Source organism: Pristiophorus japonicus, unplaced genomic scaffold, assembly GCF_044704955.1.
Source record: "Pristiophorus japonicus isolate sPriJap1 unplaced genomic scaffold, sPriJap1.hap1 HAP1_SCAFFOLD_130, whole genome shotgun sequence".
Classification (NCBI taxonomy): Eukaryota; Metazoa; Chordata; class Chondrichthyes; family Pristiophoridae; genus Pristiophorus; species Pristiophorus japonicus.
In genome coordinates this window covers 933,643-958,528 of record NW_027250967.1, presented here as the reverse complement: position 1 = coordinate 958,528, position 24,886 = coordinate 933,643, and the positions used below count along the sequence as shown (strand labels likewise).

The window sequence follows — 24,886 nt, the reverse complement described above, 5'->3', positions numbered from 1 at the left end:
AATCTGTCCCAGCTCGCTTCCCGGAGCTGACCTTCCGTGAGTACCGGGGCTAATACATGGGTGGGGGTTCACCTGGCTCTGCCGGTCATGAGCTCATACAGGGAGTACCCCGTGATCTTTGACTGGCTAGCCCGAATCCCTATGAGGACCAGTGCTAGGATCTCTACCCACCTCTTGGGTGAGTCCCCTGTCTATTTTCGCAGCCTTTCTTTGATGTTGCAGTTTAAACGCTCCACAGGCCCGGATGACTGCGGGTTGTGGGCGACATGCATTTACCTTTAATGCTGAGCACCTTAAGGATCTCCTGCATCACCTGCGTGGTGAAGTGGCTCCCCGAGTCGGACTTCACGTACTGGGGTAGTCCCCATCGGGAGAACACCTCCCTGACCAGGATCCTGGCTGTTCTCAGGGCAATTGCTGTTCGGCATGGGAAGGCTTCCACCCATTTGGTGAATACATCCACCAACACGAGACAGTACTTGTAACCTCCCTGGGCAGTGGGTAGGGGCCCAATGTAATCGACCTGGATCGACTGCCAGGATCCCTCTACCCTCCTGATATGTCCCATAGACACCTTTCTTTTTTGGGGGTCGGGGTTGTTGGCAGCGCACACCAGACAGCTGGCACAGAACTCGCGGACGTCTTCCCTAAGTCCTGGCACCCACCCTGCCTGTTCCACCCGTTGCCATGTGGTCTCAGGTCCAGGATGTCCTGCTCCTGGACCCTCGTGGGCCAGCTGGAGGAATTCTCTCCGCTGTTGTTGGGGTACTAACCATTGCTCCCCCCTGAACAGCATTCCTTCTGTACGGGCCGTCTACCCTATCCCCTTTTTCTAGCGTGTTCAGGACAGTCTTGGATCTGAACTGTTTTTAGGTCCGGGGACAATGCTACCCCTGCCCTCCCTGTCATCCCAATCCTGCCCCTAACTGCTGCGATGGGGCCTGGGTTGTACAGATCCTAGAGCTTGCCCGTGCACGCACCTTGCTTGGCCAACATGTCAGCCTGCTGGTTTCCCTCGCTACGGGATTCAGTGGTGGAATGTGCCTTCACTTTATGTATATAGATCTTCCCTTCCTCCCCCACGGCTGTCATGATCTTTTCCAGTCGGGGCTTAATTGCCAGGGGTCTCCCGTCTGCAGATGTGTATCCGCGACGGGACCAGATAGCCAAGTACTCTATACACGAATTGCATGTGAACATACTGTCCGAGACAATCGTGTGTGGGCTGGGGCATTCTTCGGGGTGTGTGACTACATACACCACCGCAGACAGTTCAGTGTGCTGGGCACTCATCGTACTGGGGAGTTTAATCACCAGGGCAATGCCTGCCTCTGGGTCATAAACTCCGCAGCCTGTGAGTCGTTCACCTGCAGATCCGTGCTTGAACCGTCCACAAGGATCTCTCAGCCTCTGCGGTGCAACCCAGCCCGAAAACCGATGTTAATTTCCCACCGTACACCGGTGGGCGGTCCCTGGATAGATCATGTTGGCTGCGAGCCTTGGCTCGCAGAGACCCTTTACCCTCAGGTCTATCTGGGAGAGGAGTAGGGTCCAGCGAGCAATGCAGGCACTGCTCTCTGTCCCGTCCTTGATCCGACCGTCCAGGAGCATTTGGGTGGGCGTATGGTGGGGAAGGAGTGTGATAGGGGACCCCCCTGTGAAGATCAGTGAACTTTTCACAGCCCAGTGAGTGGCTAGGAGGTGCCGCTCACAGTTGGAGTGTCCCTTCTCCACATCCGTGAGTATCCTGGAGGAGACCACTGGTCTCAGCCGGCCGTGCCGCTCTTGGAGCAGTACTGCACTCAGGCTGTCCCTTCACTGGCTGCTACCTCCAGGAAAAGCTCTTTACCCCCATCAATAGCCCCTAGAGCTGGTGCGATCTGCAGGTCTTTCTTGAGTTGGATAAATGCTGCCTCTCAGCCTTCGTCCCATTCCCACTCCACTCCCTTGTGTCCGAGTCGGAGCAGAGGGGCTGCTGTGGCTGCACAATCCTCAATGAGATCTCTGCTGTACCTGGTTAGCCCGAGAAAAGATCTTACTCCTGTCACTGTGTCGGGAGCTGGTAACTTCTGCACTGCTTCCCTTCTAGCTTTGTCAATGTCCCTTTCCCCAGCGCGCACAGCCAGTCCCAGGAATTTTACTTCCTTCAGGCCGATCTGTGCCTTTGTGGGATTCACTTTAAACCCTTCTTCTTTCAGCAGCTCCAGCAGTTCAGCCAGCAGTGGACCATGCTCCTCCCCCTCATCGGTGAACAAGAGCAGGTCGTCCACATACTGTACCAGCTGCTGGGGTCTGGTGAAGCTCTTTAAACAGTTGGCCATACATTGATGGAAAATGCTAGGGCTGTTGTGGAAGCCCTGAGGGAGACAGTTCCAAGTGTATTGCTGTCCTTTAAAGGTAAAAGCAAACTTGTACTGATCGTTCCTTCTTAAAGGTATGGACCAAACCCGTTGGAAATGTCCAACACTATGAAGGTGGTCGCGGAGGCTGGGATACGTCCAATGAGGTCGATGACAGCAGCAACAGTGGGTGCACAGGTGGGGATGTTACGGTTGAGTACTCGATAGTCCACCGTGGCTCTCCAGGAGTTGTCCTGTTTCTTAACCGGCCACAACGGAGAGTTCACATGGGTAGCTATTGGACTCAATACCCCTGTTTCACTAAGGAACCCAAGGCTGTTTCCATGTCTGCCTCCGCCTCCCTGGGGAAGTTATACTGTTTCTACGGTCGGGTCATAGGGTCCCCATCTATGCTAACCTCGACCCCGTTTATCCTCCCACAGTCATGTTTGTGAGTGGCAAAAGCTGCAAGGTTTGCCCTTACATACTTTTGGTACTCCATCGGAGTGTTACTGACCAGTGATTCACGGTCGTAACACTCCTTTGGCTTATTGGTGCACACTGTCCCCTTTCCCCGTTTTTCTGGGATAACAATCACCTCACTCTCCTGTCCCGTACAGACTGACCCCCAAAGACAGTCGTTTCTTAAATCCACGAGGATCCCGTGGCCTAGAATAATGTCAGCCCCCAGGATCCCTCTCCCTTCCTGTTCCCACATCATCTGGACACAAGTCCACTTGGTGTGGAGTGTTCCGAAATGAACAGAGAGCGGAACGGAGAATGAGCCAACCTGCTCGGTGCCTGTGAAACCCACTAAGCTCTAGGGGACCCCGTTAGACAGAGGTGAGGTGGCGGGGTTATTTACATAGACAAGGGTGCTTGATGCACCGGTATCCAGCAGGTCAGTCCCTTTCACCTTCTCCACTTCCATCTGAACGGTCGGTCTCCCCCACGCATCGTACTCGAGGGAACACAGGTGGACAGGCTGTGTCTGTTCTAGGCACTGTTTTGGCTGGGATGGGGCAGATGGGATTTCGGTACCGGTGGCGGTGGCTACCCTCCCAGAGCCATCCAGCATTGTTCGCAGCGCAGTCAGAAAGGTATCAAACGTGTGGGGAGGGGCTGGCTTCTCGGTCTCGCTCTTTTGGGCAGGGGCAGGAGAACTCTTCCCTGCGCTACTCTTCCATGGGTTTCTACAATCCTTTCTCCAGTGCCCACTCTTTCCGCACCCAAAACAGGTACGTTTTGTATCAGAGGGGTTGCCCCCCTCGTGGCACCATTCCCTCTTGTCCTGACTAGGTCTGATTTCGAGGACCCTTCCCTTGGGTGGGTGCTCTTCCATCCCCCTGCCGTTCCAGTAAGCTAGGGTCAGTTCCCTGACCACTCCCTGCTCGGTGGCCTGGGGATCTCTCGGGTCAAACCAGGCCTCAGCCTTTGTCCTTATACGTGGTAAATTGTTTGCCATCAGGCTTCGGAGCCAGTGGGCTCTCTCATCCCGGCTTAGGTGATTCCTTTCGTGGTCCCCTCCACAGACGCTCTGGTACACAGGCCACAGCCTGTCTGCGAAAACCTGTCGGGTTTTCCCTGTGAGCTGCACTGTTGGGACTCCCATCATTACAGTCCATGGCTTCTAGAATATCTTCCTGGACAGCGGCACATGTCCTCTGCCGCCTTTTACTCTCGGCTGAGAGGGATTGGTACAGCTTGCCGTCCAGTGAGAGGAGGTGCATATTTGCTATCTCAGCATCATCACACGCGTTAATATCCCTTGCCTGTTCCACTTCCATGAAGTGGACTGAGGTGTCCCCCTTTGGGGTGAGCATTCCCAGGTGACTTATCATAGCCCTACGGTGTTGGGTCGTGTGGGGAACCACAAACTGACTTTCCAGGGGCCCCAGACCCCCAGCACCGGTGGGCGGGCCAAACGTTTGTTGCCGGACCAGGCACATTGGCCCTGTTTCTGGCCCTTCCTGTTCTGGCTCGCCTATCCCTCCTCCCTGCTGCCAAGCCAAGCTGAAACTCGGTGCCACAGGTGGCGGTGGTCCGCTGTCCCTGTCCGCCCCACAACTCGTTCACCCTCCTGCTGCCGAACCGGTATAGTCACCGGCACCACAGGTGGTGGTTGAACAGTTTCCTCCTTCTCTTCCAGGTTTACCTGGGCCATACCCGGGTTTATTAGGAATACCTTGCCTTTTGCCTTGCACAGAGCAAGGGTTAAACTTTTGTTTGTTGCTGGCAGGGACCGTGGTCTCCTGACTGAAACCCATTAGTGCTGGCTACTTTATAAGCTGCTGTACGTCTCTTAACCTATCCTCCAGCTCTTTTACTTGAAGGGTGAGGCGAGTGTTTTCCTCCCACAGTATCTTTTCATTATTCTTAGCCTCGGTATCCTGACACTGTATATAGTTCTGGCTGTTTTTGAACCTTTCCATTCGCTGTGTCTTTCCATGTTTTAGTTTACGGAGTTCCCCCCACACCTTTCTTCTGCCATAGCCCTGTCATGTGATGTTTCTGCACATTCACATCGTTCTGCCTGCAGTGACTCGATGTTCTTATCTAGGGGTTGGACCTGTTGCTGTCGTCAGGACAACCAAATTGCCTTTTCTACTGATTCCTTCTGGTACTTGCTGGCTGTCCACTGGGCCGCAGCGTCTCCTGAACGCTCAGCGCGCAACAGACCAAGCACCCATTCCTTAGTGACATTCACTTTCTTATACACATCGGAGGAAATCCTCTCTTCCATCTTTGTTCTTTCCTCCAAAACAGCAATCTCTGCATCACATCCTTTACACCAAAGTCCTGCCATGGTCGCCATTCTGTCGGGAGTGGTGTGTGGGGTGAGGTTCACCTCTGACCTTCTGAGCGGTTTGAATCGCTCGCACTATCTGGGTTCTAGACTTTGGATTTATTTGGGAATGTGACAAAGTGAAAGAAACAATTGGTTTTGGTGCAAAGAACCTCAATTTTATTCAGAGCAAGAACGTAAAATGTCGAGCTTGTAATTACTAGAATAAAAAAACACTTATCACACTTTAAAGGGGTTACAGAAAAATAATACACCTCCCACCTCCCTATGCCTAACTCTGACTCGGTGAAACTCGAGGGCAAACAGGGATTATGCTCACCAATCCTCTTATTGTCAGTTGGCGGTGGTTTGCAGTTTCGAGGTTCGCTGGACTCTGTAAGTTCTGTTTGCCGTACCCCGAACATCGTGGAAGACTTCTTACTGCGTAATCTTCAGTTGGGTGGTGTCCGCTGATGCGGTAGGGTGCGTATTGGATTTATGGGGTGAGTACCCAATTTCTTCCGTCAGCAGTAGGTTTTAAAGTTCTTTTGGATAATGTTTCACCTGTTGGTATCGAGGAACAGGTTGTAGAGGGGAAACTTTCGAAGCTTCGGTTTCTTCTTGAGGACTTTTGTTCTTCGAATTTGTCGATCGCGGTGTTTTCGATGTTACCACATTGGCTGTGGTCAGTTGCTGCCACGATGATGATGTCCGAAGTTACTGGGAACTGCTTTCTCTGCTGTGATGATGTTCTTCCTTCTCCTTCGGTAGCAGGGCAGTGTGGTCCAGGAGTGTCGTCGAGGCTGAAGATGTCGGAGCTCAGAAGAGCTGTATAGGAGGCTGTGTAGCAAGCTCTCTGGAAGGCTTGTTGCAAACTGCTGCAGCGATCTCTCTCCTTTTTCCCTCCTTCCCGTTCTCCTTCTTTTGTTAAAAAACAGGGACCCAGTTATACTTTGGGAGCCGTTCTAATCTGCGTGACAAATGAGCCCCGATTCTTTGTTTTAATTTTGGCGTGCTTGATATCTCTTTGTTATATTTTGGCGGGCCCATTAATGGTAACCTGTCTCGGATGTGTCGATCTTTTGAATTTGTTAATTGATCGGGAAAATTAGATTTTTGGTATTTGCAATGTCTGCCGAGGCCTGGGTTTTCCATGCGGGCTGGATGGGCCATTGTCATTATGTGTACGCTGGATGGGTTTCCTGCTCAGAGTGATGGCTGGCTATCTCTGGGTTGATTGTTGCTATGTTAATGTCCCCCAGGGAGATGGGTTTTCGAGTTTACACAATTCCCCAGACAATTTGTTCAGCTTCAATATCCCAGACAGCTTCAATACCCAAACTGCTTTCTTTGAACGATCCTTTAGTTCTCAGCCCTTTCCACACGGAACCAATCTGCCTTGTAAAATCCCAAATTTTATTAAAACTCGTAGTTTCTTCCATGTGCACTTTAAGATCCCAAACTTTCTGGTTGATTGTTCCAAATTAAATTTCCTTTCCAATGAGTCCACAAACTGCGGGGTTGTCCAACGAATTTTTGCAATCCTACTCCTGCACGTATTTTCTATGTTTCTATGTTTCGATGTTTCTATGTTTCAAAAACTTTGGCATGATTGGTTTCATGGTGTAATGGTGAGCATTCTGGACTCAGTAAACCAGTGATCTGAGTTCACATTGTGGTGGAACCTCAATTCTTGCTGTCCCAGCTGCTGCAAATTTGGGACAAACAAGTGAAAGACACCTGGTGTTGGTGGGCAGTTGTGTTGCCTTTGTCAGTGATGCTTGATCTGCGAGTCTAGTTGTCAAATCGTGTGTTCAACCATCAGTTACCTGTTACAAATCAGCGGAGGATAAACCAGTTTTTTATCTTATGCTGCCTTTACCTGCACAATGTGTGCTGAGATTATCTGTGCAATATGCTTTCAGCAGGATGAATAAAAGCAACGCTTTTTGAAATGCAGGCACTGCATGTTTTGTACTCGAAAAAATTTGCATTTTCTTTTCATGCCAAGCATTTACATTAATGCATTGCAATGCCAATGCACTTTTTACCTGTCAAGACTGAAGTACAAGCTGTGATGAACAGTGTGAAACCAAAACAGGCACTTGAGAACCCAAAGCCTCGACGGCATCTGTGTGAATTGGTCTGCATCGATAATTAGCAGAACGTAAAGAGGGGAACGCTATGGAAGAGAAAAGTCTGAGCCAATGTGTAATGTTGGAGATGATTTTATTGTTTTTGAGAAATGTTTCAAATAATTTTTGCATTGTTGGTTCCATGGTGTAATGGTGAGCACTCTGAATTCAGCGATCTGAGTTCAAATCTTGGGGGAACCTGAATGCTTGTTGTCCCAGCTGCTGAAAATTTGGGACAAACAGATGAAAGACACCTGGTGGGCAGTTTTGTTGCCTTTGTCATTGATGCTTGATCGACAAGTCTCGTTGCCAAATCGTGTGTTCATTCACTGGAGTTTCGAAGGATGAGAGGGGATCTCATAGAAACGTCTAAGATTCTGACGGGACTGGACAGGTTAGATACAGGAAGAATGTTCCCGATGTTGGGGAAGTCCAGAACCAGGGGTTATAGTCTTAGGATAAGGGGTAGGCCATTTAGGACCAAGATGAGGAGAAACTTCTTCACTCAGAGAGTTCTTAACCTGTGGAATTTCCTGCCGCAGAGAGTTGTTGATGCCAGTTCATTGGATATATTCAAGAGGGAGTTAGAATGGCTCTTACGGTTAAGGGGATCAAGGGGTATGGAGAGAAAGCAGGATGGGGGTACTGAAGGAATGGTCAGCCATGATCTTATAGAATGGCGGGGAAGGCTCGAAGGGCCGAATGGCCTAATCCTGCACCTGTTTTTTTCTATGTTTCTATGTTGCTAACCATCAGTTACCTGTTACAAATCAGCGGAGGAGAAATCAGTTTATTGTCTATAATACTGCCTTTACCTGCACAATGTGTGCTGAGATTATCTGTGCAATATGTATTCAGCACGATGAACAAAAATAACGCTTTTTAAAATACAGGCACTGCGACGAGAGATTAAAAAAGGCCGAACCAAAGTGTAATGTTGGAGATGATTTTGCTGTTTTTGAGAAATGTTTCAAAGATTTTGGTGTAGTTGATTCCATGGTGTTGGTGAGCACTCTGGACTTTAAATCCAATTATCTGAGTTCCAATCTCAGTAGAACCTGAATGCTTGTTGTCCCAACTGCTGAAATTTAGGGACAAACAAGTGAAAGATACCTGGTGCTGGAGGGAAGTTTTGTTGCCTTTGTCATTGATGATTGATCCACAAGTCTAGTTGTCAAATCGTCTGCTCAACAATCAGTTACCTTTTACAAATCAGCGGAGGAGAAATCAGTTTGTTGTCTAATGCTGCCTTTACCTGCACAATGTGTGCTGAGATTATCTGTGCAATATGCATTCCGCAGGATGAATAAAAGCAACGCTTTTTGAAATGCAGGCACTTCATAGAAACATCGAAACATAGAAAATACTTGCAGGAGTAGGCCATTCAGCCCTTCGAGCCTGCACCATCACACAATAAGATCATGCCTGATCATTCACCTCAGTACCCAATTCCTGCTTTTTCTCCATACCTCTTGATCCCTTTAGCCGTCAGGGCCACATCTAACTCCCTCTTGAATATATCCAATGAACTGTTATCAAAAACTCTCTGCAGTAGTGAATTGCACAGGTTAACAACTTTCTGAGTGAAGAAGGTTCTCCTCATCTCGGTCCTAAATGGCTTACCCATTATTCCGAGACTGTGTTCCATGGTTCTGGACTTCCCCAATATTGGGAACATTCCTCCTGCATCTAACCTGTCCAGTCCCATCAAAAATTTATATGTTTCTATGAGATCCCCACTCATTCTTCTAAACTCCAATGAATAAAGGCACAGTCGATCCAGTCTCTCCTCATATGTCGGTCCTGCCATCACGCGAATCAGTCTGGTGAACCTTTGCACTCGACAAAACGTTGCATTTTCTTTTCATGCCAAGCATTTTACATTAATGCATTGCAATGCCAACGCACTTTTTACCTGGCAAGACTGAAGTACAAGCTGTGATGAACAGTGTGAAACAGAAACAGCTACTCGACGGCATCTGTGTGAATTGCTCTGCGTCGATAATTAGCAGAGTGCAAAGAAGGGAAACTGACATGGAACATGAGAAAAGGCCGAGCCAAAGTGCAATGTTGGAGATGATTTTTTTGTTTTTGAGAACTGTTTCTAAGATTTTTGTGTGGTTGGTTCCATGGTGTAATGGTGAGCACTCTGGACTTTGAATCCAGTGATCTGAGTTCAAATCTCAGTGGAACCTCAATTCTTGTTGTCCCAGTGGCTGAAAATTTGGGACAAACAAGTGAAAGACACCTGGTGTTGGGGGGCAGTTGTGTTGCCTTTGTCAGTGATGCTTGATCTGCGAGTCTCGTTGTCAAATCGTGTGTTCAACCATCAGTTACCTGTTACAAATCAGCGGAGGAGAAACCAGTTTTTTTATCTAATGCTGCCTTTACCTGCACAATGTGTGCTGAGATTATCTGTGCAATATGCTTTCAGCAGGATGAATAAAAGCAACGCTTTTTGAAATGCAGGCACTGCATGTTTTGTACTCGAAAAAATTTGCATTTTCTTTTCATGCCAAGCATTTACATTAATGCATTGCAATGCCAATGCACTTTTTACCTGTCAAGACTGAAGTACAAGCTGTGATGAACAGTGTGAAACAAAAACAGGCACTTGAGAACCCAAAGCCTCGACGGCATCTGTGTGAATTGGTCTGCATCGATAATTAGCAGAACGTAAAGAGGGGAACGCTATGGAAGAGAAAAGTCTGAGCCAAAGTGTAATGTTGGAGATGATTTTATTGTTTTTGAGAAATGCTTCAAATAATTTTTGCATTGTTGGTTCCATGGTGTAATGGTAAGGACTCTGAATTCAGCGATCTGAGTTCAAATCTTGGGGGAATCTGAATGCTTGTTGTCCCAGCTGCTGAAACTTTGGGACAAACAGATGAAAGACACCTGGTGGGCAGTTGTGTTGCCTTTGTCATTGATGCCTGATCGACAAGTCTCGTTGCCAAATCGTGTGTTCATTCACTGGAGTTTAGAAGGATGAGAGGGGATCTCATAGAAACGTATAATATTCTGACGGGACTGGACAGGTTAGATACAGGAAGAATGTTCCCGATGTTGGGGAAGTCCAGAACCAGGGGTTATAGTCTTAGGATAAGGGGTAGGCCATTTAGGACCAAGATGAGGAGAAACTTCTTCACTCAGAGAGTTCTTAACCTGTGGAATTTCCTGCCGCAGAAGTTGTTGATGCTAGTTCATTGGATATATTCAAGAGGGAGCTAGATATGGCTCTTACGGTTAAGGGGATCAAGGGGTATGGAGAGAAAGCAGGATGGAGGTACTGAAGGAATGGTCAGCCATGATCTTATAGAATGGCGGGGAAGGCTCGAAGGGCCGAATGGCCTAATCCTGCACCTGTTTTTTTCTATGTTTCTATGTTGCTAACCATCAGTTACCTGTTACAAATCAGCGGAGGAGAAATCAGTTTATTGTCTATAATACTGCCTTTACCTGCACAATGTGTGCTGAGATTATCTGTGCAATATGTATTCAGCAAGATGAACAAAAATAACGCTTTTTGAAATACAGGCACTGCCACGAGAGATAAAAAAAAGGCCGAACCAAAGTGTAATGTTGGAGATGATTTTGCTGTTTTTGAGAAATGTTTCAAATATTTTGGTGTAGTTGGTTACATGGTGTAATGGTGAGCACTCTGAACTTTAAGTCCAATTATCTGAGTTCAAATCTCAGTAGAACCTGAATGCTTGTTGTCCCAACTGCTGAAATTTAGGGACAAACAAGTGAAAGATACCTGGTGCTGGAGGGAAGTTTTGTTGCCTTTGTCATTGATGCTTGATCCATAAGTCTAGTTGTCAAATCGTCTGCTCAACAATCAGTTACCTTTTACAAATCAGCGGAGGAGAAATCAGTTTGTTGTCTAATGCTGCCTTTGCCTGCACAATGTGTGCTGAGATTATCTGTGCAATATGCATTCCGCAGGATGAATAAAAGCAACGCTTTTTGAAATGCAGGCACTTCATAGAAACATCGAAACATAGAAAATACTTGCAGGAGTAGGCCATTCAGCCCTTCGAGCCTGAACCATCACACAATAAGATCATGGCTGATCATTCACCTCAGTACCCAACTCCTGCTTTGTCTCCATACCTCTTGATCCCTTTAGCCGTCAGGGCCACATCTAACTCCCTCTTGAATATATCCAATGAACTGTTATCAAAAACTCTCTGCAGTAGTGAATTGCACAGGTTAACAACTTTCTGAGTGAAGAAGGTTCTCCTCATCTCGGTCCTAAATGGCTTACCCATTATTCCGAGACTGTGTTCCATGGTTCTGGACTTCCCCAATATTGGGAACATTCTTCCTGCATCTAACCTGTCCAGTCCCATCAAAATTTTATATGTTTCTATGAGATCCCCTCTCATTCTTCTAAACTCCAGTGAATAAAGGCACAGTCGATCCAGTCTCTCCTCATATGTCGGTCCTGACATCACGCGAATCAGTCTGGTGAAACTTTGCACTCGACAAAACGTTGCATTTTCTTTTCATGCCAAACATTTTACATTAATGCATTGCAATGCCAACGCACTTTTTACCTGGCAAGAATGAAGTACAAGCTGTGATGAACAGTGTGAAACAGAAACAGCTACTCGACGGCATCTGTGTGAATTGCTCTGCGTCGATAATTAGCAGAGTGCAAAGAAGGGAAACTGACATGAAACATGAGAAAAGGCCGAGCCAAAGTGCAATGTTGGAGATGATTTTTTTATTTTTGAGAACTGTTTCAAAGATTTTTGTGTGGTTGGTTCCATGGTGTAATGGTGAGCACTCTGGACTTTGAATCCAGTGATCTGAGTTCAAATCTCAGTGGAACCTCAATTCTTGTTGTCCCAGTGGCTGAAAATTTGGGACAAACAAGTGAAAGACACCTGGTGTTGGTGGGCAGTTGTGTTGCCTTTGTCAGTGATGCTTGATCTGCGAGTCTAGTTGTCAAATCGTGTGTTCAACCATCAGTTACCTGTTACAAATCAGCGGAGGAGAAACCTTTTTTTTATCTAATGCTGCCTTTACCTGCACAATGTGTGCTGAGATTATCTGTGCAATATGCTTTCAGCAGGATGAATAAAAGCAACGCTTTTTGAAATGCAGGCACTGCATATTTTGTACTCGAAAAAATTTGCATTTTCTTTTTATGCCAAGCATTTACATTAATGCATTGCAATGCCAATGCACTTTTTACCTGTCAAGACTGAAGTACAAGCTGTGATGAACAGTGTGAAACAAAAACAGGCACTTGAGAACCCAAAGCCTCGACGGCATCTGTGTGAATTGGTCTGCATCGATAATTAGCAGAACGTAAAGAGGGGAACGCTATGGAAGAGAAAAGTCTGAGCCAAAGTGTAATGTTGGAGATGATTTTATTGTTTTTGAGAAATGTTTCAAATAATTTTTGCATTGTTGGTTCCATGGTGTAATGGTAAGGACTCTGAATTCAGCGATCTGTGTTCAAATCTTGGGGGAACCTGAATGCTTGTTGTCCCAGCATCTGAAAATTTGGGACAAACAGATGAAAGACACCTGGTGGGCAGTTGTGTTGCCTTTGTCATTGATGCTTGATTGACAAGTCTCGTTGCCAAATCGTGTGTTCATTCACTGGAGTTTAGAAGGATGAGAGGGGATCTCATAGAAACGTATAAGATTCTGACGGGACTGGACAGGTTAGATACAGGAAGAATGTTCCCGATGTTGGGGAAGTCCAGAACCAGGGGTTATAGTCTTAGGATAAGGGGTAGGCCATTTAGGACCAAGATGAGGAGAAACTTCTTCACTCAGAGAGTTCTTAACCTGTGGAATTTCCTGCCGCAGAAGTTGTTGATGCTAGTTCATTGGATATATTCAAGAGGGAGTTAGATATGGCTCTTACGGTTAAGGGGATCAAGGGGTATGGAGAGAAAGCAGGATGGGGGTACTGAAGGAATGGTCAGCCATGATCTTATAGAATGGCGGGGAAGGCTCGAAGGGCCGAATGGCCTCAACCTGCACCTGTTTTTTTCTATGTTTCTATGTTGCTAACCATCAGTTACCTGTTACAAATCAGCGGAGGAGAAATCAGTTTATTGTCTATAATACTGCCTTTACCTGCACAATGTGTGCTGAGATTATCTGTGCAATATGTATTCAGCAAGATGAACAAAAATAACGCTTTTTGAAATACAGGCACTGCCACGAGAGATAAAAAAAGGCCGAACCAAAGTGTAATGTTGGAGATGATTTTGCTGTTTATGAGAAATGTTTCAAAGATTTTGGTGTAGTTGGTTCCATGGTGTAATGGTGAGCACTCTGGACTTTAAATCCAATTATCTGAGTTCAAATCTCAGTAGACCCTTAATGCTTGTTGTCCCAACTGCTGAAATTTAGGGACAAACAAGTGAAAGATACCTGGTGCTGGAGGGAAGTTTTGTTGCCTTTGTCATTGATGCTTGATCCACAAGTCCAGTTGTCAAATCGTCTGCTCAACAATCAGTTACCTTTTACAAATCAGCGGAGGAGAAATCAGTTTGTTGTCGAATGCTGCCTTTGCCTGCACAATGTGTGCTGAGATTATCTGTGCAATATGCATTCCGCAGGATGAATAAAAGCAACGCTTTTTGAAATGCAGGCACTTCATAGAAACATCGAAACATAGAAAATACTTGCAGGAGTAGGCCATTCAGCCCTTCGAGCCTGCACCATCACACAATTAGATCATGGCTGATCATTCACCTCAGTACCCAATTCCTGCTTTGTCTCCTTACCTCTTGATCCCTTTAGCCGTCAGGGCCACATCTAACTCCCTCTTGAATATATCCAATGAACTGTTATCAAAAACTTTCTGCAGTAGTGAATTGCACAGGTTAACAACTTTCTGAGTGAAGAAGGTTCTCCTCATCTCGGTCCTAAATGGCTTACCCATTATTCCGAGACTGTGTTCCATGGTTCTGGACTTCCCCAATATTGAGAACATTCTTCCTGCATCTAACCTGTCCAGTCCCATCAAAATTTTATATGTTTCTATGAGATCCCCTCTCATTCTTCTAAACTCCAGTGAATAAAGGCACAGTCGATCCAGTCTCTCCTCATATGTCGGTCCTGCCATCACGCGAATCAGTCTGGTGAACCTTTGCACTCGACAAAACGTTGCATTTTCTTTTCATGCCAAGCATTTTACATTAATACATTGCAATGCCAACGCACTTTTTACCTGGCAAGACTGAAGTACAAGCTGTGATGAACAGTGTGAAACAGAAACTGCTACTCGACGGCATCTGTGTGAATTGCTCTGCGTCGATAATTAGCAGAGTGCAAAGAAGGGAAACTGACATGAAACATGAGAAAAGGCCGAGCCAAAGTGCAATGTTGGAGATGATTTTTTTGTTTTTGAGAACTGTTTCAAAGTTTTTTGTGTGGTTGGTTCCATGGTGTAATGGTGAGCACTCTTGACTTTGAATCCAGTGATCTGAGTTCAATTCTCAGTGGAACCTCAATTCTTGTTGTCCCAGTGGCTGGAAATTTGGGACAAACAAGTGAAAGACACCTGGTGTTGGGGGGCAGTTGTGTTGCCTTTGTCAGTGATGCTTGATCTGCGAGTCGAGTTGTCAAATCGTGTGTTCAACCATCAGTTACCTGTTACAAATCAGCGGAGGAGAAACCAGTTTTTTTATCTAATGCTGCCTTTACCTGCACAATGTGTGCTGAGATTATCTGTGCAATATGCTTTCAGCAGGATGAATAAAAGCAACGCTTTTTGAAATGCAGGCACTGCATGTTTTGTACTCGAACAAATTTGCATTTTCTTTTCATGCCAAGCATTTACATTAATGCATTGCAATGCCAATGCACTTTTTACCTGTCAAGACTGAAGTACAAGCTGTGATGAACAGTGTGAAACAAAAACAGGCACTTGAGAACCCATAGCCTCGACGGCATCTTTGTAAATTGCTTTTGTGTTGCTTTCAAGGGAAATTAACCCCTCAACTTCTTTTGCACAATAAAAGAAATGCTAACTGAGGGACTGTCGATACTTCAATCATTTGTCCTGTGCTTTGAGGAGCGGGCAGGGAAGTTGACCCGAGTCCATGATCGGATCGGCCATGATCGTATTAAATGATGGAACAGGCTCGAGGGGCGTATGGCCGACTCCTGCTCCTATTCCTTATGTTCTTATGTTCTTGCGCATGTTCGCCTAATTTGTAATCTGCGCCTGATTTTTTAATGTGGAGAACAGGTTTTTTCAGTTCGACAAAAATCTTCACTTGCTACATTATAACTTAGTTTGGAGGACGTTTTCACTGTGGAAACTTTGAAATCAGGCGTCAGTGGCCGGACATGCCCCCTTTTGAAGAAAAAATTCTGTTCCAAAGTGGAACTGTTCTACCTGACTAGAACTGCAGAAAATATAATGTGGAGAATTGCGATTTCTAAGATAGTCTGTTCTCCACCAGTTGCTCCTACAAATCAGGCGCAAATCATGTGGAAACTTGGGCCCCATATATGTATCAATAGAATCAATTTCCACCAGTTTCTTTAAACACAATCACATAATTTATTTCTAGTGGGCTGGATGGAGGAACATGATCCATGTAAAAAATTGTTATCGTTTTACTTGAACTGAATGCTCATAAAATATTGGAATGGGAACAAACTGGATAATAGCACTGCTGGCAACATTTGCGGAATATAGTCGTGCAGCCAAAACGCACAATGACAACCTGGGACTGTGCGGCACCGAATACTCCGGGAAAAACAGTTAAACACTTTGTACCTGGGTGGGCTTGAACCACCAACCTTTTGGTTAACAGCCAAAAGCACTAACCCATTGCGCCACAGAGACTGATGGAAGTATAAGGTGCAACACATCCACAACCAGGGTGTCAGTCAGTTAATGCTTCAGATTGCTCTGACCGGTATGGAACTTGTCCACTCTCAGTTGTACTTTTCCCAAATAAATGAAGGGACATTCATTGTGGATGTGTGGAAGCAGTCTGGTTCCGCACACTGCAGATACTTCCATGTCACCACCAACCAGCTCTCCCACAACCGGTGTGATCTACCTTCCAGCCTTCCGGTGCCTTGTCTGTGACAAAGTATTCTGATTGTCCCGAAGCCGGTATTAAGTTTTAATTCCTTTTCAGCTCCTGGCTGAGGATATTCCTGTGATTAAATGGGAACTAAATGCTTACAGGGACAGTTGGATTCACCGTTTCTTTGCTTGGTGAAATTTCATAGATTGAAAGCGACGCACATCAACCCCAAACCTCCCGTGAGATGGAAGCCCAGTTGCTGTTTCAAGCTTGAATGCAGGTACAAGCAAAACTTATTCAAAGAAAGTCCAAGTCCCTGAGACGCCTGATTGTTTGCACCAAACTCTTTGCAAAGAGTTGAGGTTCATATTTGGTGATCTGGGCACATCTTTCCCCAAACTACAACACTTCAAACATAACTCAATGGCTGTAAAGCGCTTTGGGGCATCATGAGTTCCTGAAAGGCGCTGCAGATATGCAAGTCCTTCTTTGCAAAAGTTCGATGCAATTTCAAAATATGCGAGCAATATCAGGGCTCCTCTGGGACCCCTTGTAAATTTCAATGAACAACTCCGAAGGGAAATCACAGCCCGAGACCAATGAGCCAACTGTTTGACAAACGTGAAGATAAGCTGTAATCATGATCAAAGCATTTTTTTGTGTGTCGCTATTAAGAACATAAGAACTTAAGAACTAGGAGCAGGAGTAGGCCATATGGCCCCTCGAGCCTGCTCCGCCATTTAATATGGTCATGGCTGATCCGCTCATGGACTCAAGTACACATCCCTGCCCGTTCCCCATAAGCCTTATTCCCTTATCAGTTAAGAAGCTATCTCTGTCTTAAATTTATCAAATGTCGTGGCTTTCTCAGCTCTCTGAGGCAGTGAGTTCGACAGATTTACCACCCTCTGAGAGAAGAAATTCCTTTCATCACAGATTTAAATGGGAGGCCCCTTATTCTGAGATTATGTCCCCAAGTTCTAGTCTCCCCTATCAGTGGAAACATCCTCTCTGCATCCACCTTATCAAGCTCCCTCATTCCCTTATACGTTTTGATAAGATCACCTCTCATTCTTCTTCATTCCAATGAGTAGAGGCCCAACCTACTCAACCTTTTCTCATAAGTCAACCCCTCATCTCAGGAGTCAACCCAGTGAACCTTCTCTGAACTGCCTCCAAAGCAAGTATATCCTTTCGTAAATATTGTAAGTGTTTGTGATCCTCGCCCAATTGCCAGACGGAAGGTTTGAATCGCCCCCACCTTACGAAAGTTCTAGATCCGGGAATTATTATTCAGAGTGTAAATTAAATGAGTCACGGAAAGGGATGCTTCGGTGATAAATCGTAGTATATTTATTTGGTCTAACATACAATGGCTAAAACATGCACTGCTAAACTAAATCACTGTCTCTGTGGAGAATTAAATCCAGGTTACAAACAATATACATACAGTACAGAAATGAACCTAGTAACACGCAGTAATTCCCTGGTGGATTCTAACCCCACCCCTACCAATGAATTACCCTCCCCAGAATAGCCCTGAAAAGCTTCACTTCTGAGAAAACCCTGAGCCCTTACCCAGCTGGCCTGGGATATCTGGTTACTGGCTTGGGACACTCGCGACCATGTTCACCACCACACGCAGCCCGTTTCCTTGCTCAGCTTAGCTGTGGGAAGTCACTGCCTGGTCTTCAGTCTCGGTGGCTTTTTCTGCAGTACTGCGGCCCCTTCCTCTGGTACATCGATCGGTGGAGCGAGAGCGAGAGGGAGAGGGGGCTCTCTCTAGACACAAGCTGCCAGCTGCAAGCTCCAAGCTTCGCACCAAGCTCCAAGCTAAAAATAAAGTGGAAAGGACCCTGTCTTTCTGGGAGTCTTGCTACCCCTATCTTTCCCGCCAATCTTTAAAACCCCTTTGTTTCTAAGCACGGGTACTTAGTCAGTGATGGGCCATCCCACCCATGCATTGGGCTGATGGCCCTTAGTCTGGGCATCTCTCTGAGCCTTTGTGTTGGGAAAGACCCAGCTCCTCCTTGGCTGGCCAGGCTGGTGGGTTCATTATTCTGTGTAACCTTCTGAGATGGAAGTGAGAAGTGCTTTTACAAATTAGAGTGGCTTTGTCAGTGGCCCCCCTTCCTGGCCGACAGCTCTTTTGTCAATGGATGACTGACAGGTCTTTTGCCCCAGCTAACTTCCATGCGTTCTCTGGAGTTTTAACAAAACCAGCTTTTTCACATATCTGCGCAGGGTGTCCTCAGCACAGGGAAAATAGCCTCAGAAAAATAAAATCCACAAAATATTCTCGACTGAGTCCATTCTTTAAACAGAATCTTTGCGATCTTTTCATTCTGCTCTGCTAATTATCGATCTTGCCACGTAAAAAGTGCGTTGGCATTGCAATGCATTAATGTAAAATGAATGAAAACAAAATGCAACGTTTTGTCGAGTGCAAAACATGCAGTGCCTGCATTTCAAAAAGCATTGCTTTTATTCATCCTGCGGCATGCATATTGCACAGATAATCTCAGCACACATTGTGCAGGCAAAGGCAGCATTAGACAACAAAGTGATTTGTCCTCCGCTGATTTGTAGCAGATAACTGACGGTTGAGCAAACAATTTGACAACTGGACTGTAGATCAAGCATCAATGACAAAGGCAACAAAACTGTTCACCAGCACCAGGTGTCTTTCACTTGTTTGTCCCAAATTTCCAGCAGCTGGGACAACAAGAATTTAGGTTTCACCGAGATTTAAACTCAGATCGCTAGATTTAAAATCAAGAGGGCTCACCATTACACCATGGAACCAACTATGGCAAAACTTTTGAAACATACTTCGTCACAGACAAGGCACCGGAAGGCTGGAAAGTAGATCACACCGATTGTGGGAGAGCTGGTTGGTGGTGACATGGAAGTGTCTGCAGTGTGCGGGACCAGACTGCTTCCACACATCCACAATGAATGTCCCATCATTTACTTGGGAAAAGTACAACTGAGAGTGGATAAGTTCCATCCCGGTCGGAGCAATCTGAAGCTTTAACTGACTGACACCCTGGTTTTGCATGTCTTGCAGTGTGTATCTGTGGTGCAATGGTTTAGCGCATTCGGCTGGTAACTGAAAGGTGGGTAATCCAAACCCATCTCCGGGCGAAGCCTTTTAATGTTTTTCCCCGAGGATTCGGTGCCGCACAGTTCCGGGTTGTCATCGTGCATTTTGGCTGCACGAATATATTCCGCAAACATTGCAAGCTTTGCTGTTATCCAGTGAGTTCCCACTCCAATACTTTTATGAGCATTCAGCACAAATAAAACGATAACAATTTTTTACATGGATCATGTTCCTCCATCCAGCCCACTCAAAATAAATTATGTAATTGGGTTTAAAGGAACTGGTGAAAATTGATTCTATTGAAACATATATAGAACTGGAACTTCGGTCTCAAGTGCTCCTCCTATCAAGAATAGACACACACACAATCAATGGTTTTGCAACTGAGTCATAAAAACTTACAATTTCTCATACAGCATGTAAATGAGATAGGGATAAAAATTCATCACATGTAAAGAGAAAATGAATGATTAAAGATACCACTGTCCCTCAGTAACTATATTATTATTTATTTCATCCTGAAAAAGGTTATCGCTTATTTAACGGTGATTAAATTAATTCTTATTTTTTCATATTAGCTGCATGTCGTCAATTTTATAAGGTTTTGAATTGAAAAAGCTGTTACAGAAGTTACCGCCCTGACCTGGAATCGAAGCTGTTTTTCGGTGGTATGAGGAGTGGTTTTACCCAATCATTTAAAGGTGACTTCAAAGAATCACGTGAAGTTAAATTCAGATCAAGGTTACGATGTGTTTCGGTGTGAAACAAGTGGATTGAAAAGGACAATAATGACACCAAGCATTACGATGCAGCGATGCAGCAATGCAGCGTTCCCTGGTGGACCAGTGATTAGGATTCGGCGCTCTCACCACCGCGGCCCTGGGTCGATTTCCGGCCAGGGAAATTGCACTTCCACCAAAATTAAAACCTTATAAGAAAGAGTTACATGCATCTCATGTGAAAAAAAGATTCATTGATTTAAACATCATTAATTAATCCATTGTAGAACTTCAATCATTTATTTTGCCCTGAGTATGTGAGGAACTTTTATCCCGATCTCATTGTATTTTAGGAGCATGGTCCAGCCCCGGTATCTCCACCTGTGAAAGCAGGAAACTGCTGGAAATACACAACAGGACGGGTAGCCTTTGACAAACAATTAAACCCAGGTTACAGACTCTCTTCCTTCCCCTGCCCTTTGCGGGACACTTGTTCCCCTTTAATTTTACAGGCTGACTGAGTTCACTAACCGCGGGGAGAGAGTAGGTGTCTCCGCGGCCCCACTGTGCTAACATGGAAGATAACACGATGGGGATGTGGGGTGGTGGGTGGGGATCAGTGACATGTTTGTGTAAGGGGCAGCGGAGGAGAAGGATTGACAGCTGTCAGTGAGGGACAGAAGTTGTTTAAGGTGAGCCAACACATTCCCGGTCAGCACAGAAGGCATTCACGGGTCAGCTGCCCTCTGCTGTACTTCTGGTCAGAGCGGTTTCCGCAGTGGAGCCGTTATCACGTTTGCTTTCCACGAGAAAGGATCCCGTGCAGGAAGATTATGTTTAAACTTGCTGTGGATGAACAGTCATGGGCGAGTTTATTCTCCTGTCAAAAGGGCGACAGTGGCTTCTCCCTTATTATTTAATTGCTCTTTATTTCACTTCACTAAATAGATATATTTGAGTGAGAGAAATTGTTCCAGTGTGTCGCCCACTTCATCTTTTGTTCCCTTTTAAACACATAAAATGAGGCCGGGGGAATAAATACAGAAAACAAAGCAGAGGGATATAGACAAGAGGAATAGAGAAGGGGAAATATGTCCCGACTCAAAACTAATGCAGAAACCCCTCTGCTGCGCTCGGGGTGGCCACCCACAGCCTGGATACACTAACGTCCCAACAGCTCATTGACTGTCGGAGTGGGACCGTGCGGCGCTTCAGAAGACAGGACGAAAAAGCAAATTCACTGATTCAGTCCCATGTGCTTCTCTGACTGACACCGGGGAAACGGTGAGACAGATTTTGGAGCATAGGTCTGGTTATTGTGAAACAGCAAAGAAAATATTACGTCTGGAATTATATTATTTAATGCGTATCCTGCTCGTTTAGTGGTTAGGCATTCACAGAGGGAGTCCGAGTTCGGAAAGTAACTTTTTAATTCAAACTTTTTTCAAATAATTACATGCAATTAATTAAACTCTGTGGGAGGCGGGGTGATTAAAACATCACCGATCGGAAAGGAATTGTCCGCGGGAAGCCTCCAACCGGAATTTTTGGGCCAATATTCCCACCCGGATTGTTTTGCAGACTTACAGTCAATACTTCAATAACAGAACTGGAATAATTTCAGGAGCTTTCATCATCGATGATATTTTACACCCGATCTGACTTAACACACTCTGAATTTTTGAAATTGGTTTCAAATGTTCATTGCTCAGAAGACAAGGAACCTGGGGTACGCCAGGCCAGTGCACCACAAGGCCAGAGCGGAGCCGTACGTGATGTGGGAAAAGATAGAAGGCGAATTGGACCGCCTGCTGAGGGAAGGCATCATCTTGCCAGTCGAATTCAGTGACTGGGCGAGCCCGATTGTTCCGATGCTCAAGGCGGTTGGGTCGGTCAGGATATATGGTGATTACAAAGGCTGCCATTAATCGGGTGTCACTCCAAGACCAGTATCCGTTATCGAAAGCGGAGGACCTCTTTGCGACACTATCCAGTGGCAAAGTTTTTTCAAAATTGACCTCAGCTTACATGACCCAGGAGCTGGCGAGAGAGTTGAAGAAGCTGACCACCATCATGACACACAAGGGGTTGTTTGCGTACAACAGATGTCCGTTCGGGATTCGCTCGGCCGCCGCGATCTTCCAATGAAATATGGAAAGCCTCCTCAAGTCGATTCTAGGGACGGTGGTTTTTCAGGACGACATCCTCATCACGGGTTACGATACTGAAGAACACCTCCACAACCTGGAGGAGGTGCTACGCAGACTGGACCGGGTAGGGCTGCGACTGAAAAAGGCGAAGTGCATCTTCCTAGCTCCAGAGGTAGAATTCCTGGGGATGAGGGTAGGAGTAGACGGGATGAGCCCTACTGCGTCCAAGACGGAAGCGATCCAGAGAGCACCCAGACCCCGTAACACGACGGAGCTGCGTTTGTTCCTGGGGCTCCCCAACTATTTGGTAACTTTCTTCCCAAATTGAGCACGCTGCTCGAGCCGCTACACGTGCTCCTAAGCAAAGGTCGCGAATGGGTCTGGGGGGACAGCCAGGAAAGGGCTTTTAATAGAGCACACAATTTGTTATGTTCCAACAATCTGTTAACGCGATATGACCCATGTAAGAAACTTGTGTTAACGTGCGATGCGTCGTCCTATGGTGTCGGGTGTGTGTTGCAGCATGTCAATGCCAAGGGTCAGTTACAGCCGGTAGCTTATGCCTCCAGAAGTCTGTCCCAGGCAGAAAGGGGCTACTGGATGATAGAAAAGGAGGCGCTCGCATGTGTATATTCGGTAAAGATAATGCACCAGTACCTGTTTGGCAGGAAATTTGAGCTGGAGGCAGATCACAAACCCCTAACGTCACTTTTGGCCGACAACAAGGCCATAAATGCAAACGCATCGGTCCACATACAGAGGTGGACACTCACGTCAGCCACCTATGACTACACAATTCGGCACAGACCGGGCACTGAAAACTGCGCCGATGCACTCAACAGGCTCCCACCAGCCACCACTGAGGGGGCTACCGAGCATGCTGCTGAGAGGGTCATGCCTGTTTAAGCTTTCACAAGCGAAGGCTCACCTGTGGCAGCCCGTCAGATTAAAATCTGGACAAATAGAGACCCTAGTCAAGAAATATGTCCTGAATGGGGACTGGGCAGCCACGTACAGGGCATGCCCTGAGGAATTTAAACCATTTCACAGGGGCAGGGATGAACTCTCGATTCAGGCCAATTGCCTACTATGGGGAAACCGCGTAGTCTTGCCCCAGGTGGGCAGAGAGGTGTTCATCAGAGAACTCCACAATAAGCATCCGCGCCTTGTCACGATGAAGGCAATTGCCAGGTCACACGTTTGGTGGCCAGGGATAGATGCAGATGTGGAAGTTTGTGTTCGCAGGTGCAACACGTGAGCCCAGCTGGGCAATGCGCCCAGGGAAGCCCCCCTTAGCCCCTGGCCATGGCCCACCAAGCCTTGGTCACGCATCCATGATGACTACGCAGGTCCTTTCATCGGAAAAATGTTTTTGGTTGCAGTAGACACCCATTCCAAATGGATCGAGTGTGACATTTTAAATTCAAGCACATCCTCTGCCATGGTAGAAAGTCTACGGGCAATGTTCGCCGCCCACGGTCTACCGGACATCTTGGTCAGCGACAATGGCCCGTGCTTCACAAGCACTGAATTCCAGGACTTCATGGCAGGCCATAGAATTAACCATGTCAGAAAGGCACCGTTCAAGCCAGCCTCAAACGGCCAGGCAGAGCAAAAAGTGCAGATAATCAAACAAAGGATGCTCAGAATCCAAGGGGGTTCCCTACAAAGCCAGTTATCATGTCTCCTGTTGGCCAATAGATCCCGACCACACTCGCTCACAGGGGCTCCACCCGCAGGGCTGCTAATGATAAGGACGCTCAAAACACGTTATTCCTTATACACCCCACCATGAAAGAAATTGTTGAGAGCAGGCGCCAATCACAATATAACTACCATGGCAGAAATGCGAGGGCTCGATATATTGGTCTAAACGACCCTGTTGTTGTCCATAACTACACTGCAGGGCCTAAATGGCTCGCAGGCACTATGATTGCCAAAGAGGGCCATAGGATTCTGGCAGTTAAACTTACCAATGGACAAATCTGCCGCAAACACGTGGATCAAACAAAAAGGAAGTTCAGTAACCCCATAGAAGAAGCAGAGGAAGAACACGATATAGAGTTCACTCCAGCACAGGTGACCGAACACCGGAACCAAAGGGAGGAGAGCCCAGTCACTGTGGGCAGTCCGGATAGGGCTGAGGCACCGCAAACAGCAGACACACAGGCCAGCGCCCAACAACCGGAGCCCCAACTCAGACGCTCGACAAGAGAGCGTAAACCACCAGAAAGACTCAACCTGTGATCCCAATAAGACATTGGGGTAGAAGGTGATGTCATGTATTCAACCAGCATTGTCACCCATGCATAAACTGACAAGTTGTACACTGTGAGAACAATGACCACTAGGTGGTGAACTTGTGGGAGACACGCCTAACCTGGACCTTCAGGTGTAAAAGGGGAAGCTCCACCCACTTCCATCACTTGTGTGCGAAGGAATAAAGGACAGGTCACAGACTGACCTTCTCTCAAGCATGGGCCTCGTGTGCATTTATACTGTAATGTAAGGACATATCACTTATGACTCCAGGAATCCGGTGCAACTTTTGTTAAAATTAACAGGACCGACTATTTCACAGAAAAAATCTTCTCGAACATAATGTTTTTAGATCATGTACTGGTCG

The 24,886-nt window shown here is 46.4% G+C and overlaps 4 non-coding genes across 4 annotated transcripts; 3 read left to right on the top strand and 1 right to left on the bottom strand.

Moving 5' to 3' along the window:
* The first annotated feature begins 9,382 nt into the window (after positions 1-9,382).
* On the top strand, positions 9,383-9,454 carry trnaq-uug (transfer RNA glutamine (anticodon UUG)). Its single transcript has one exon. It is a non-coding gene; the product is annotated as a tRNA-Gln (tRNA).
* A 2,575-nt stretch (positions 9,455-12,029) lies between these two features.
* On the top strand, positions 12,030-12,101 carry trnaq-uug (transfer RNA glutamine (anticodon UUG)). The gene has a single exon. It is a non-coding gene; the product is annotated as a tRNA-Gln (tRNA).
* Positions 12,102-14,674: 2,573 nt separating this feature from the next.
* trnaq-uug (transfer RNA glutamine (anticodon UUG)) lies at positions 14,675-14,746 on the top strand. Its single transcript has one exon. It is a non-coding gene; the product is annotated as a tRNA-Gln (tRNA).
* Positions 14,747-16,021: 1,275 nt separating this feature from the next.
* trnan-guu (transfer RNA asparagine (anticodon GUU)) lies at positions 16,022-16,095 on the bottom strand. The gene has a single exon. It is a non-coding gene; the product is annotated as a tRNA-Asn (tRNA).
* Positions 16,096-24,886: the final 8,791 nt, after the last annotated feature.